Source organism: Haemaphysalis longicornis, unplaced genomic scaffold, assembly GCF_048455015.1.
Source record: "Haemaphysalis longicornis isolate Haplotype H1 unplaced genomic scaffold, Haemaphysalis longicornis Haplotype H1 scaffold_6, whole genome shotgun sequence".
NCBI lineage: Eukaryota > Metazoa > Arthropoda > Arachnida > Ixodida > Ixodidae > Haemaphysalis > Haemaphysalis longicornis.
In genome coordinates, this window is record NW_027526407.1 from 71,136,661 (window position 1) to 71,153,205 (window position 16,545).

Genomic DNA, 16,545 nt, shown 5'->3' on the forward strand with positions numbered 1-16,545 from the left:
CGAAGAGGCATTGCGTGATTTGCTCGTCTCACCGGATACGCCTTCCGTTTCTGCTTTGTGTTTGTGGCTGTATTTTGAAATTTGCTATCGAAAATCGTTGTTTGCTGAAACTGAAGGAAAACCGGCCAATAGCCGCTACTTTACCTTAATGACGTATTGGAATGGTCGAAGGACGTCAAGATAAAAAAAGACAGAAAAAATGTCCGAGCGATTTTCAAAGTTATCTTACGGGCATACAGCCGTAATTTTTGGCTAAGGTACTTTGCGACCAGATAATCAAAGTACTGGTAGTGTTGGGTGACTAAATCCTGCAAGAATGTAAGATTTCAAAAAACAATTGAAGAACGTGTGGCAGGGTATCTTTCAGACGACCGCAGTGGTCAGAACAGTGGTGTACAGAAATTCCAAATGGGTAACACGCACCTGCTTTGTCAAAAGAAATATCAGATGGAGCATATGAATCAAAACAAGAATTCGAAGTGCGGCTAAAAAGGCTAACATATACTGCACGAGACGCTAGACGCAATAGGTTGCAGTCTTAATCAGCAAACATGTTAAAACAGCTGGCTAAGGACGAGGAAGAGGACACACATAACCAGAAAGGTGCGTCTCAGTTGGCTAATGACATAATGAACTGCACCTGAAAGCTGTTTGCCAAAGAAGGGTGATGGTAAGGAAGCATAGGATGCCGCCCAAGACACGAACACCCTAGTGTACGCGGGAAGATTGGACGGCAGAGTTTCTCAAACAGCAACAAAAACTAATGATTGATGAATTTTTATTTAGAAGAGGTGGACTGAAGGTAGCTGGTTTGGGAAGAGTGGGGTAAGGAAGGAGGTAGGCACTCACTACATGACGTTCGCCGGGCCGATGGCAACGCCTAACTGGGGTAGTGTGACTAACAAAGTTCCTTCAAACGTTGGCGCTCATTTGAAAAAAATTACGAAAACCAGTTCCGTAGTTCGTACATTAGAGTACAGTTCTCTGTTCAAAAGCACTGTTGGTTTTTTATTTTATTACAGCACCAATTACCCGCTGTTACGAGTCACCTTTTTTACACAGATTGTTAAGCGGCCTGCATCGTTGCAGATTGCATACGGCATCTTCTCTACGCTGCAGCTGTGGCCGAAATTGCAACTAGATTGAAGAAAATTGGTGTGCCACCAGGGGACTTACCCGTCTACCAGATACAAAGGATCCACGTATTAAAGGGTAATTTGGAACTAGAGCAACATAATGTAGGTAAGGCATGCGATGCTGGAGTGGGAGAACTCGTTAATGTTGACCGAAGACGCCAGCCCTGCTAGCAGAAGTGGTTGCTATGCAAGAAGGGGTGGATTTCAATGACGTGGGGTATACGTAGGAAAATGTGGAGCTAACAATGAGAGAGAAAACGAATCATCAATATAGCAAAGGACAAGAAATAAAATTCAAGAAAAAAAGCTCTCAAGACAAAGTTAAATAAGAACGTATAGTACATGGTGCCGAGGAAGCAGAGAACGTCAAACCGACAAAAAGAAAAAAAATCGACCTTTTTGAACGTGACTCATAGTATATGATCTCATATCAGGTGCACAGTATATTTTACCACGACTAAAGTCTTTGGGGCCACAAGTACAGTTGAAAACCCAGGTCGCATCGTGATGTGCCCCTAGTCTTGATGCCTAGTCTTTGATGCCTCGCAGCTGTTGTCGGTGCGGCACCACGGCAGCCACTAATTCAGGTTTACCTGCTGAGAAGAAAACGAATAACGAACTGGTGTGCACCAGGGCGTTGGGACAAACGCTTCCAATAAAAGATTTTATAGAGTATATTATGGTCCGTAGACGCACTTCATATGCATACTTACTATGGTGCATTCATAGCTAGTGAATATAGGTCCGCACAATAAACCTGGTGATGTCCATTCTAGAGGAAGAGTAGAAAACGTGATACGCTTTTCAGAATGTCTTTAGAAGGACTATGTTGAAGCAATATTGCCTGGAACGCAATGGGCACTCCCCTGGGGTTTACTATCATTGAATGAGTGTGAAAAAGAAGCATATCACAAAGGAGTTGCGCCGATAGATGTTGCGATACAGCTTGGTTTAAGAGAATGATGCAATTTTTTCTGTTTTAACTATTGTGAGGCCGTAGTGAAAGTGATTTTCACACGAAACTGTTTTATTCTGGGTTACACCGAGAATTTCTATGACGTCATATTGTCATAGAAATGCCGCCAGTAAAACGAAGTAATTGACATGTAAACGATGCACCCAAGCACACAGGTCGTCTTGCGGAGAAGCAACCTTTAGTACTAAAGAGTACGTTATATTTTGGGTTTGTTCGTTTTCGGGTTTTATTTTTAACACGAAAGCGTTTTATCTCGGCGTACATCAAGAATTCTCAGACGTCATATCTGTCCCGGAAATGACGCCACTACGCCTTTACCAGAGCGGTAGGCCAGCAGGACGACACTTGCAGGCACACCCACAAGACAGCCGCCGACCCGCAAATCTTGCTCAGCTGCAGATTTGGCTGCACAGGTCACTTTCGTGTTTTACCGACTTCTATCACAAAGGAATCATCCGCAGCTTTTATGCAGTTGTTGCAACCATTAAGCATGCTAACTTACTTTCTATGAAAAACCATCCTGTATTGGTCACAGCTGAGCAAGGCGATAAGCGTCCCGTTACGCACTGAAGACACAGCAAGAGGCGAGGCGGTGGGCACGCCGGAACATATGAAGGACGAGTCTTCTAAATCTGAGCCCACTATTTATCCGCATGGGGACTGCACCAGACAGTATGAAGGGTGTTAGCAAAAGAACCGACAATTTGGCGAGTCGGTACTTATTCATCTTGCCTAACAGCGCGCACACGCGAAGACTAAGGCAAAGAAGGGGACACGACGAGCGTGTTAGCACCTTGATAGCAGAAAAAAGTGGTAATGGTTTGTATTTATTTTTTTATTTTATTTATTATACCTCAAAGGCCCCGTTAAGGGCGTTACATGAGGGGGTAAACAAGTCACTGAAGGATGATTTGTGCGATGGCTTCTTTGAAATGAGTGATGCAGGAGTGGTGCACGGCGTCAGAAGGCAGATCATTCCAGTCCCTTGATGTTTGAAGAAAAAATGAAGAATGGTGCGCGGCAGTATGCGCACGAGCAGGATAAACAGCTTTCGAATGGCTTAGTCGACATGAAAGGCGATGAGCAGGAATGAAAGCCTGGTTTACGTGTATGGAATGATAAAAACGATGAAAAAGGCATAGTCTGTGAAATTTGCGCCGCGACACTAGGTCAGCAAGATTAGCTCGAGATTTGAGTTCGGTTACGCTGGTTAGATAGGAGTAATCTGAGTAAATAAATCTGGCTGCACGGTTCTGGATCGATTCAAGTGTGTTAGTAAGAGTGATTTGATGGGGATCCCAAACGGCACATGCGTATTCCAGTTTTGGGCGGACAAGTGTTAGATAAGTGAGAAGTTTAACGGAAGGCGGAGCGAGTCGCAAGTTTCTTCGAAGATAGCCAAGTACACGGTTAGCGTCATTGATAATATTCATGACATGGGATGACCAGGTGAGATTTGAAGTTATGGTAATGCCAAGGTATTTACATGAACTAACTGGTGTAATTTCAGAATTAAATATAGAGTATTTAGCGGGTGAGTAAGCCGGGCGACGGTGAATGGACAGGACACATGTTTTCTGAATATTAAGAGACATTAGCCACTTTTCGCACCATGACTGCACCAGAGAAAGATCTGATTGTAAGGTGGTGGAGTCGTTAGTACTGCGGATAGGACGGTAAATTACACAGTCGTCGGCGAAAAGGCGGATGTTAGAAGATATGTTATTAGGCAGGTCATTAATGTAGATTAGGAAAAGTAGAGGGCCAAGAACAGTACCTTGAGGTACGCCTGAAGACACAGTGGAAAGAGAGGAACAATGGTTATTAGCATAAACGAACTGTTGGCGGTTAGTTAAGAACTCGCATATCCAATTAAATACCAGGTTATTAAGGTTAAGGCGCGAGAGCTTGAGAAATAACCTTTGATGGGATACTTTGTCAAAAGCCTTCTCAAAATCAAGGAAAATTGCATCTACGGGTATGTTAACGTCGATGCTGGAACTAAGGTCGTTAATGAAGAGAGCAAGTTGAGTGTCACATGATAAACCTTTTTGAAATCCATGCTGGCTGGGGTGAAAGAACTTAACGGAATTGAGAAATTTTATGACATGTGAATATATGACATGTTCCATTAATTTAGAGCATACACTAGTGATGGAAATGGGACGATAATTATTCGGAGAAGATGCTGGACCTTTCTTTGGGACAGGAATGATCTTGCCGAGCTTCCAGTCTTCCGGCGCCACACCGCATGAAAGTGATTGCTGAAATATGTGCGAAAGGATAACGCTGGTTAACAACTTAGTGTTTTTTAGAATTTTAGAATTGATACCATCGGTACCAGCGGATGAAGTAAGCTTCAACGCATCTATTAATTTTATGATACCGTTAGGATCAAAAGCAATGTCCGGCATAACTGGGTTATCAAAAGGAGGGCAGTCTGGAAGCGTATAATTTGAGTCAGAAGTAAAGACAGAGCAGAAGACGGAATTTAGTACATGGGGGGCGGCATGTTCAGGAATAGGGGTACCGCTTTCGTGAAGCAATGCTAAGGAGCGCTGCGGGTTAGGATTAATGGCTTTCCAAAAATGCTTTGGATTATTGGGTAACATGTTAGGCAAAGTGGAAGAAAAAAAGGAACGCTTGGAGTTCTTTGCAAGTGATCTGAATAATTTAGCCGCGTTGTGGTATCTATTCCAAGCGCTGGCGCTGTTCGACTGTTTAGCGGAACGGTACAAACGCTTTTTTTGTTGTTAAGTCGCTTGAGGGATGCATTGAACCAAGGTGAGGATGGCCGTTCAGTGATTGTGGTAGTGGGAATGTACTTATTAATCAGCTCATGCATTTTACACTTGAACAAGGACCAGTTAGTTTCAAGGGGGCGTTGAAAAAAACTAGTTAGATACCAATCACTGAATATGGATAGTTCATTGTTAATAGCAGTGTAGTTTCCCTTATCGTACAGTGTGATTGTCTTCTTGGTAAGTTTCGGCCGTGGTAGTTGGTTTGAAAAAGTGGCATGCAGTACAACGTGATCGCTTATCTCTGGGAGGGAAATTAAAGATGCAAGGTTTGCGGGATGTGACGTCAGAATAAGGTCAAGGATGTTTGCGGAATGCTCTGTAACTCGTGTTGGAAAGGAAACTAGCTGGGACAAACCAAACGTTAAGCACGTGTTAGCAAAGTCACTATCAACATTGTGTTTCGAAAGTGTTAGAGGGAAGTCGGACCAGGTTATTCCAGGAAAGTTGAAGTCGCCTACTAAAATAACCGGAATGTTAGGATAAGAGGTATGCAAGAGATAAAGTACATCGTGGAAGCTAGTAACAAATGAAGCATCAGCGTCGGGAGGGCGATAACATACTCCAATGATGACGGGGGGTATGAATATTTGCAGTTGACGAACATTATTTCAAGGGGAGAGTGAACGGCTACCTCAGTGCAATTTAAACTGGTGTGACCGGCAATGAGAATTCCACCACCCCGTTTATCATGACGATCACGCCGAAAAATTGTGAAGCCGGGAAAACAGGAAGCTAGTTCAGAATCGGAAATGGAAGGGTTAAGCCAAGTTTCAGTTAACAGAACGATATTACATTCGGTCATGTCGATAAGGTTGCAAAGTGAATCGCGTTTCGGTAAGAGGCTACGTATGTTAGTGTATACGATTGACAGCAGTTCGGTGTTTGCGTTAGGTTGTGCGCCGGCGGAAAGAGGTAGCTATGGAGGGCGTGGAATTACTTTTTCTGAAGCATGATCAAAAATGTAGATGGTATCACCAATGGTTAGTTTGTCGTAACGGAGCTTGTACGTTTTCTGCGACGCTTTACCAAATTCAAGAAGATGTTTACGGGCTTTGCGGGTACTCGGGGAAAAATCCTCACTTATGCTGTAGATAGTGCCCTTTAGTTTTTTGGCGTTGGTTAGTACTCGTTCACGGTCCTTAAAATGATTGAACTGGACAATGATAGGTCTATGTTTGTCGTGGTGAAAACGACCAATTCGATGGGCGCGTTCAACATCTCTCTCCTGGAGTGAAATCTCGAGGTTTGCACTACACAAATCAATGATGCGCTTCTCAGATTGTGCCCAAGTTTCGTCAGCAGCATCTTCAAAGCCATAGAACACAAGGTTACAGCGTCGTTGCCGGTCCTCAGAGCCATCCATCCGGGCAACTAGAGTAGCTATATTGTCGCAGTTCTGTTTGGCCAGAGACTGTAAGTCTTCAACTTTTTCTTTGATGGTGGCATTGGCTGAGCAGTCTTCTTCGATTTTGGAAAGTCTTTTAGTTATTTCTTCAAATTTTTGATCACTTTGCAATAGGGTGGTACGAATTGATTTATTTCTTCAAGTAGGGACGCCTGACTGGATTGGATAGCACTGAGCACGGACATAACATCGTTACTCGTTTGAGTTGAAAAAGAGCGAGTTACAGGACCGGGGTTTTCCTCAATATCTCCGGACAACAGTAAAAGGGCTCGGAGGACATGAAAGCAGTTGGCGGCAATCACAACACAACAGCCAAGGCTCGGCAGCACAAGCAAGGCAACATATTTGGTACGTTTCGCAAAGAGGTAGCTTGTGCATGTAAGGAGGCCGATTATAATAGAACTGAAGAAAATAAATGCGTCAATTGCATAAACCCGAAGCGCTTCGCCTACCTACAAGGGAGACGAGCAATTGGCTGGGGATTTCTGTAGGACCAACGTTCGGTGATGCAAGCAGCGTACACGCGCCGCGTTTTCGGCAAATCGCGGGCATTTACTGCTTGCGTCTTATGACAGCTATGCGGTTGGGGTCAGCTTGAGCCTACCGTTCAAAATCACCAGGTGCACGAGAGGAATGATGCTACTGCAATAGCCTTGCTCTGCGCACTTTTCTTGATTACCTAAAGCGGCAAAAAATTGAAACATTTCTCACGCACACTGTGTTTTACACCTGGAAGATCACGATTATGTGGTCAGAATTTCCTGTGGTAATGGGAACCACTTTTTGTGTGGAACCTTAGCGAGTTCGTTAAGCGAAAATTCATTTGCTGGCTGCGGACGTCGTATTGTGGTGGAGCCTGCGTTTATTCCAGTGGCTGTAGCATGGTGGTAGAACGAGCAGCACAGGACAGAATGTCTGGGTTGCTATCCTGAGTTCATGGAACACGCGGGGGAAAAGGCCAACGCTGCCTGACAAATAACATTTTTGATATTATTTTAACACTACAGTTTTTTATGGCCGGGTGCACCAAGATGTCAGTGACGTCATATCTGTCACGAAAGTGACGTCACCAGAAAAGTGACACTGACGCTGCGGCGCCAGGAAAAAAGCCCACAAACTCTCTCGCCTCTCGCCACAGCGGGAGGTACGTGGCGCTCTGCCCACTGCGCTATGAACACAGACGGGAGCAGCTCTACGAACGCGACTTATGTCCTTCCCTATGAGTCATTCATAGTGCTGCCTTCTAGAAGAGGCGAAGCGAAGTAGCGCACCATGGCGCTAATGAGCGCCGACAGCTGGCGTCTCAGTGCCAGCGCCTTCGTGTACGAAGGACGCGCGTGAATTGAGGTACCGTCCGCTGTCACGTTGTTCCCATGGCCGTTATGTGTATTAGGCGGTTGTTACTGTGCATGTCATTTTTGGTTTTGTTGTCCCGGAATGAAACGATTATTTTTTATTTCTTGTGCGTCGGCGTCACTTCGTCCGTCGGGTTCAGGCTCACGGTCCCTTCGCACATGAAGGAGGTTATTTTGACATTCAACTGCTCCTGTGAAGGTCCCTTTCATTTTCGTGTGTTACCGATTCCTATGAAAGAGGCATCAACCACAGTTTTTGTGCTGAATGCTTGCTTGAGAAAAGAATGGTGAAACTGAATTAAAATCAGCTTGCGAAATACACTCATAACTCGATCTAACCAAACCCGATCTTACAAACTTGATGACCTAAGGAGAGAATTTTGGTTCCCCGCAAGTACCTATACGGCCCAATGCTTTTATGAACTCGCACTAACGAAGCAGATTCAGCTCCATTCTTGATTTAACGAGGTATTTTGAGAAACAGATACATTAAAAAATGCAATTTCAGAAGTGTTTCGTCAGAACGCCACAAAGATTATGGCGCCAGGTCAGAGAAGAAAAACAACAAGGCATCTAGTTTAGTTTCTCTGCGAGATGAACTCAGCAGTCCCCTGGCCGCAGACGCACACCAAGGCATCCCAGGTAGAACGCTTTACCAATCCTGCATGCAAAGCACACCATCAGCCATGCCACTTCGTCTAGAATTGCGTCGAAGCAATGTCACCTCAAGACCACCCCGCAAAAGAAGTTGAAGGAAGCCGTGTTTACGTAGATCAAGGAAACGAGGGCCAATGAAGTTTTGCTCAGCGGGAAAGTGGTACAAAAAAGAACTGTGTTTCGCGTGTCTGCTGGGGATCGACAACTTCAGAGCAAGCCTGCCTGACTTATTATTTTCCCCGCGGACTTTTAGCGAAGTGTTAAATTATCACAGACGAGCACCGCGGCCACCGCAATTACGATGTCATGGTAACCGCTGGGATGCGCCCTTGTTTAGACATCGAATTTATGGAATCAATTGTTTGTAAAATGGCATTCCCGATTGGACGAAGTTCTAGATTTAACGAAATCATTCGCGGTTTGTAGGGACTTCGCTAGATCGGGTTTTAACTGTGCTACCAAAGCGTAATCTTGAAGGGGACATAAAAATAAAACACAAATTTGTTCATTCAGAAAGAACTGGTCTTTTATAGCCCACTCAACTTCATTACAGCCACCAGTTTTTTGTACTGGAAGACCACAAGAAATACTAAATGCTTTTAAATTTCGCATTACGGTGACGTATTATAGACCGACAGGATGTAATATGAGCCGGAATAAAACTTAATAAAAGCGATAGTCTTTGTTGGGCTTCCTGAAGAGAAAATGTTTGTCTGTCTATCTGTTTGTAACTCGATTCAGCCAACCAGCCAAAGTAAACAAAATGTAGCGCAATAGGCTTATATACTCACAGCAAAATCTAAACGTCTAAGTCCCGCCTTAATGTTCATACTTGTCAATACTGTTTAACAAGAACAAGGCATAACGCAAGCCTAAGGCAGAAAGTCAATACATGAGTGATATGTGCCTTTGTCAAAAAATTATGAATGCTTGCATTATGCGATAGAAAATAAAATACTGCCTCAACTGCCGAAAGCTGTCGCCTGCTGTTGCCCGCGCTACCTGGTGGAAATCTAAAAAATCAAACGGCAACAGCAAGAAAAAGTTCCACTAGATAGTTTCCGAGTTCCGCTTGGAACGCTCCTGGAGTCACGCAACGTGGTTCTATAAACGTGGTAGTCAAGTGCCTCGATTCGCCCGCTCCTCCACCGTACGGCCGCACTTGCATCGAGACACCCAACGCGGTAAATTTGAATTCACTTGAGCAAGCCTCTAGCGTGTTATCTTGGAAGGAACGAGACGGGAGAGGAACAGCATGAGAGGTGAGGGGGAAAGAGAAGGGATGTATTTACTTGCCAGTGGCGAAAGCGGATTATCGTCTTGCGTCGACATTTGCAACAAAATGAGCAGATAGGCAGCCAATTGTTTATGTGTGTTAACAACGCTTTAGCTTTCAAGTGATACTATAAAACGGAACTATCGGCCAAAAAACAATATTGCAGTAATGTGTATCGGTGGTGGCTTTGTTTGTCGGCCACCAATAGCACACGTAAGATTCTGTGACGTCATAGAGAATTGCCAGAAAGTGGCTGGTGAGTTGCCAATGTTTACTACAGGGTGGTGCGACGATAACTGGAACACTTTAAAAATTTTTCCTTAGCGAACCGCCGCTCTGTTGGCGCTCAAAACATCACACGGTGGTCGTATTTTGTGGTTTATTTTGTTTGACACCGGCAGCAACGACGTTACGTCCCTGCTTATTCTGAAAATAAATGAAAACGATTTTCGCCCATGGTTAAATGGCGGCTGATTTAGACGTGCGAGTTAGCTAAAGGTGATTTTGGAACGACGGTGCCACCTGGCGTATGCAGAGCGAAACACATGTTTGTGATTCACGGTAGGAAGGAGATAAAGATAAAGGGTGTAACGATCAGAAAATGTGAAAGCGGGTGAGGAAACAAATCCAACATGTATTAGCAACGATGAACCGTGGTAATATTTTATTATAATTTGTATCAGCTCTTATGCAAGTAGCTGTGGTCATCGTAAACTAGAATGAATGAAACAAATCTTTATTAAAAACAACAGGTGCAGTTGTTAGGGCACCCACCCGGTGGAGGCGATCCCTAGTCCGGGATCCCCTGGCTGCGGCTGGCTGGCGGGCCCTTTGCACCAGGTCAAGCTGGAACGTAGGGTCCTTGCTGGTCAACCGCGCCTTCCACTGTTGTATAGAGGGGTTGGGGATTGGGTGCAGGTTCGGTGTCTTTTGGCACTCCCACACCTGATGGTATAGGGTACCGGGCGCTGGGCAGTAGTGGCAGGTGGCTGGATAGTCTGTCGGATAAATGGCATGAAGAAGGGTACGGTGTGGATACGTGTTAGTTAAAAGCCGCCTGAACGTTGTTGCTTCATCCCTTGTGAGTTGGTGGTGTGGAATGGGGAAAATTTGCCGTTTGTGTCGGTAGTCCGCCAAGATATCTGTGTAGCGCAAGAGAGGTTGCGGATTAGGTGGAAGAGGTAGTGACTGCCCCGTGAGAGAAACATTCCCCTCAAGAGATTCGTGTCCTGGCACCCAAACTATATAAACTTCGGGAATGCTCTGTCTTGTTAAAAGAAGACGAAGTGCCGTTTTACAAATTCGTACTTTTAAGTAATTTCTGCACGCTGCCTGAGAGTCGGTAAGTATGGTGATTGGGTATTGGGCTGTGATGATGGCGTGACCTATCGCGGCTTCTTCGGCAGTATCAATCGCTGTGGTATTGACGGTGCAGGATGTGATCTCTTGGCCCCGTCCATTCGCTACACAAGTTACGTCGGCGGGATGGTGCGGATAAGGGGATGCATCCACATAACAGGTATTTAGGTCGTTTGCATATCTGGCGGACATGGCTCGTGCTCGGGCAATTCTTCTGGCCTTGTTGTACTCTGGATGCATATTTATTGGTATTGGGGCCACTCGTATGTGCTGTCGAATCTTCAAAGGTATGCTTGTTTTCTGATCTTTAACCGGTGGAGTGGTATAACCTAATTGGTAAAGAGTTGCGCGCCCCGTCGTTGTTTTCTTCAGGCGCTCTATCTGAGAAGTGTGGTGCGCTTCTTGTAATTCCTCCCAACTGTTATGTACACCTAATTGTAATAATTTAGATGTCGATGTCTTCGAGGGTAGCCTGAGTGCAGTCTTGTAGGCTTGGCGAATAATTATATTTAATCTGGCTTTTTCGTTCATTTTAAGGGCCAAGTACGGTGTTCCATAGATGATTCTACTTATGAGTACTGCTTGTAATATTTTGAGCGTGTCAGGTTCCTTGAGGCCATATCGACGATGTGCGACGCGCTGAATTATGTGTGTCAGCTGGTTGACAGTCTTCTGGAGGGGAGTGGTTGTGTGGAGCCCAGAGCCATTTTTAGGGACAAGTCCAAGAATTCTCAAGTAGGGCACAATTGGGACGGGTTGCTCATTTATGAATAGGTCCGGGTCTGGGACGGTGGACTTGTTTTGTTTTGGGGTACCAGCAGTAAGTGTCAAAAGTGCCGATTTATCTGGGGCACATTCAAGACCTCGTTATCGAAGGTATCTTTGCGCCTTGTCTATAGCGGCTTGCAGTGCTTCTTGTTGCTCACCAATGGATGCTGTAGGTGTCCAAAAGGTGAGATCATCGGCGTAGATGGCGTGACAAAGGTGGGGAATATCTCGCAATAATGGTGGGAGGTCCTTCTGGGCAAGGTTAAACAACAGTGGCGAGATGACTGACCTCTGTGGGGTGCCACGAGCGATCGCATTGATACTAGCAGACCGTAATTGTCCAATTCCAATGGTCGCGGTGCGTTTCGTGAGGAAGGCTGCGACGTAATTGTACAGAGATTTCCTCACCGTCTGCTACACCATTTGGCTCCTCTTTACCGTGAATCTCAAACGCGCGTTTCGCTCTGCATACCGCAGGTGGCGCTTTCGTTCTAAGATGAACTTGCGCTGGCTCGCACGTACAAATCGGCCGCCGTTTTCCCAGAGGCGAAACTCGGTTTTGTTTATTTTCAGAATAAACAGGTAATATTATGAGCAATACGAAAGGGAACACAGGAACTCGTAGAAAACACACTCAGAACCAGCTATGGGTGATACGCAGCGGCCGCTGTCGGAAACAAAGGGGAAATAGGGACGCTGTTCTAACAACTGTTCCCATTCCCGCCCTGCGTCTTACCGGCTGTTGGACGATACCGTATTATCGGCGAAACGACGTAAGCTGCTGCTTTGTAGAAATGCCAGCGGGGGGGGGGGGGGGGGGGGGAGGGTGCGGGGTGCCAACAGATAGTGGAAGAGCGCCCTCCTTTCGCCCTTTGTATTTCACAGCGCAATCCCCGTATCGCTCCGAGTCTGTTTCGCGACTGTTTTGCACGCGTTCCTGGGCTCCCTTTCATATTGTCATAAAAATATGTACCGTCGTTTTTTGTGGTGTCAAACAAAATAGACCACGAAATGCGACCTTCACGTGAAGCTTTAGCGCGAACAGAGAGACGGTTCGGTGAGGAAAATTTTTAAAGTGTTACAATTAGCCACGCACCACCCATTAGGTTCTCTTTCTCAATCGCAATTATTTGTTTCAAGTTTGCGATGAAATTGGCATTGTTGTTATCGGTACAAAGCTGTCCTTTTAATAAAACAAACGTATATTTTGTCTTCCTGACCAAATGAAAGATGATATGAAACCCACTGCAAGCTCTTTAATCTCTAGCTACAAATTTTGAAGTCGTAAAGCCAAGAATGAGCTGTTATAAATTTCCTTGAGGGTGGTAAACATATTCTTGTCTAAAACATTGGCTACGTGTAGTTTACAGTCAGGAAAAGCAGTATAACGAAGCTGGAAGATAGTAGAAAGCAAAATGAAGTCGTCTATGCTCTAATCGAAGCTGTGTTCAATGTTATTTTTGTGTGGTGGCTTTTACAATATCACTATACAAAACATTGGTATTATTTACTTGTTATGTTATTTTTAGTACCCATGTGCGGGGCACTATAATGAGTAATGCAACTTAGCGTGAGTTAGAAACTCACTCTTATGCTTCTCCCCTGCAAAAATGCTAACTGTCACTGAAAGTTATCATTCATTTTAAATGTCAATCAGTAATGACAAAAAATATTCACTAGCAGAATACGCATTTTCCAAAAATCATAAGAATAACAACACCTATTTTTCTTCAAACGCTAGGAGTCAAATAACGTGTGAGACAGACAACAGAAGTTCGGTATTCCTGAGCGTTTTTCCGTCAAGGATATTTTAAGACGTCAATGTGAAAAAAAATTTTAGGCGCGAAAACTGCAGTTGTTTGTCCTGTATCGTAATGTCATTCATATAAATTATGATGAAAATACTTCCATTATTTACTGCGCGTTCTAAACGTTTCTGGTAATTCTTAAAAGTTGGAAAGAAAAACATCTGCGTGTACACGCCACGTCGAGAATTCATGAACCATTCAAATTCGCGCACATCACTGACGCATCAGTGGACTCAGTTTTTGAAGTGTAACCACAACCTCTCCTTAATATTTCCATCGCCTACGTGTGCCACGAAATACCCCATAAAATTCCCCAATGGCTGAGACGACCTAACATTCCCACTCAGGTGGATCGGCAGTGACGATATCACCATCCGCCAGAATGCCATCGCTAATTCAATAATTCCCGTTGGTCTGGGAATGAGGGTATAAGGAGGGTACGGGTTGACGCTAGCCGTAGAGTTTGAGGTGTAACGTCGTCAAACGGACTTGCAGCTTGATGTACGATATGAGTTTGACTCTGATTGGCTCGTCGTTAGGGTCCAGGTTAAACGGACACTAAATATTGAATACCTTTACGTTTTTACTCAAAAAACTTACCCTTCGTAGTTCTCTAAGTTTTTTTATCGGCAACCAATGGTGTCTTGTAGTTCATGAAGAAATCCGTACCGGGAGAGACCTTCGGAGGCCGCAGAGCAGTGTTACTGAATATCAGGACTGAACAGAAAAATCTTCTTCAACCTAATGCAGTGGCTCGTACTCACAGAGCGGGATAGCCAGGATAGCCCGGTGCTTGCAAGCGACTATTTAATTAAGCGATGTCATGATAAATATAGCTGTCAGCGCAATAAAAATAACGAGATTCACTCCGTAGGCGCCGGAATATGCGATGAAAAGGTTTTACCACAAGGGTCTTCTGTTGGCCGAAATAAAATCGTGAAGCAAAAAACAAATTGCTTGTAAGTTTCTGAAGCTTTTGGCGCCGAATGAAAGAAGCACAACATTATTAGGTCGAAGCCGAGGCGTATTTCTGGGTCCTAGAGATAATTTTTTTTTGTTCAAAGGAGGTGGGTGCATTCAAAAAGTAATGTTCTAGGGATTCTGGCTGATCGCAAGACATGCAAGCACTTAAGAAGTCGGCATCTCAGGGCTGTGAAGGACACTTCGCATTGACGGGACAGCAAAGGGATAAGTTTTACTTAAATAACAAGGGCTCATTCATTAGACCGCCACAAACAGTTTTTTTTATGTCTGCGGATTCAGGTTCATATTTTTGTGTTTGCAGTTTATTTGCCCATTACTGTACGTGCGATTGGGGCAGGCAGGCACTGCTGAGTAATGTAAAGAAAAAATTTAAAACTTTTGGAGTATCATCGAATACGATACGCGCTATCCAGGGAGGTGTCGCGTGGTCTGCTCAGCTTCCTTCAGGAAACAGAACTGGCAGGCTCATGATGAAGTGACCACAATATTGAGTAATTAGGTGACCCTCGGGAGAAGCAATTACCGGTTAATTTTGCCTGGATAACATCACATGACCCAACAACAACCACCACCACCATGTCCAGGGACCCACACAACACGCAAAGAGATTACGTGACCGGGGAAGGAATGGCGAAACATTTTGAAAGGAATGTATGACACAGGCTCATCAAACGATGCACAAAGACGCAGCCAGTCTGCTACAATTTAGAACCTTTTTACCAGCGAAAAACGAGAGGGACGTAGAGAGAAGCAAACAGGACAATCGCTAGAAGCAAACACGACTAGCGATTATCCTGTTTGCTTCTCTCTAGGTCCCGGTGTTTGGCGCTGGTAAAATGGTTTTAAGTCAATACCAACTAACCCAACTTTCACTCTTAACTAGCCTGTTATAAAAATTACCTCGCTCATTGAGCTTCTCTTTGACTTCCGCTCCGATTGAGGGTGGTGTACCCGCGGCGCACACTCAAGCGGCGAGGTGACAAGATGACTACCGTGCGCAATTGTCTATTAACGACTAAATCCCTGAGAAAATATAAACGATATATGTGAAGGGACACGTGGTAAAGTCGTGTATTAAGTATTTCGCGAAAACATTACTTTCGTATTTATCCTATGCAATTTTTTGCGGAAGTTTGCTATTCAGCATAAGAAAAATATAAATATACAGATACCCTCCGAATTCCCGAAGGAGTCGGAGCGGGGAGCCATAATGAGGATCTTGTATACACGCCCTGAAATCTGGCGGTCGTCCGGGGCGCGGACCGTTGGAGGCGATGTTCAGAAGGCGTAGGCTTCGCAGGGGAGGGCAGCTCCCCACCAAATGCTCTGCTGTAGCCTTGTGAACAGCGGAGGGGCAAAAGGGACACGTGGAGTAAAACGGCGCGGGGAACTGAGATGGCCCGGACCTCGTTACAGCCGGCGTGAGGGTGACCCCCAGGTGCAGACGTCGGATCAAGACCTCATCTTGGCGAGACAACCTGCCACGGAGATCCGCACAGCGCGGGGCTATGCGAGGAGCGCGCGCGGAGCGCCGTGGACGTTCTTTTTCACTGGCAAGGCGAACAGCGGTTGACGAAGGTGCAAGATGAGCTGGATATTGCACACGCACAGGGTCTGTAACGGTATCTGCAGCCTTCACTGCGGGGTAGATGTTGCGTTGACTCCATGACACGTGAACACGGAACGGGTTAGTGTCCACTATGTTCTGAATTTCCAGAAGTACGTTTGACATAAGAGTTTTATAAAGCTCTCGTATACAGCTGGCGATTAATCAGGGTAAATTGTACACTGCGATTGCTTCGACAATCAGCCCAACATCGCTGATATAGGATGTGTTGCGTATTGTCAAAGCCAGGCGACAAAAAGCACCGTTGATGTCGTTCGACCAATTGTCAATAACAGAAAACCTTCAAAAATGTCAGAAGTAGGTGTTCAAACACGACTCAGGCGCTCCCCTTCATAGTATTTTATATATTTAGTAGCTACGTAAATCCGATGATTATTTACATTTGCATGC

The 16,545-nt window shown here is 45.0% G+C and overlaps 1 protein-coding gene across 1 annotated transcript in view; it reads right to left on the reverse strand.

Moving 5' to 3' along the window:
* Window positions 1–16,545, reverse strand: part of LOC144141637 (uncharacterized) — a 117,203-nt gene that overhangs the window by 51,444 nt on the left and 49,214 nt on the right. The gene's annotated exons all lie outside the window — the stretch shown is intronic.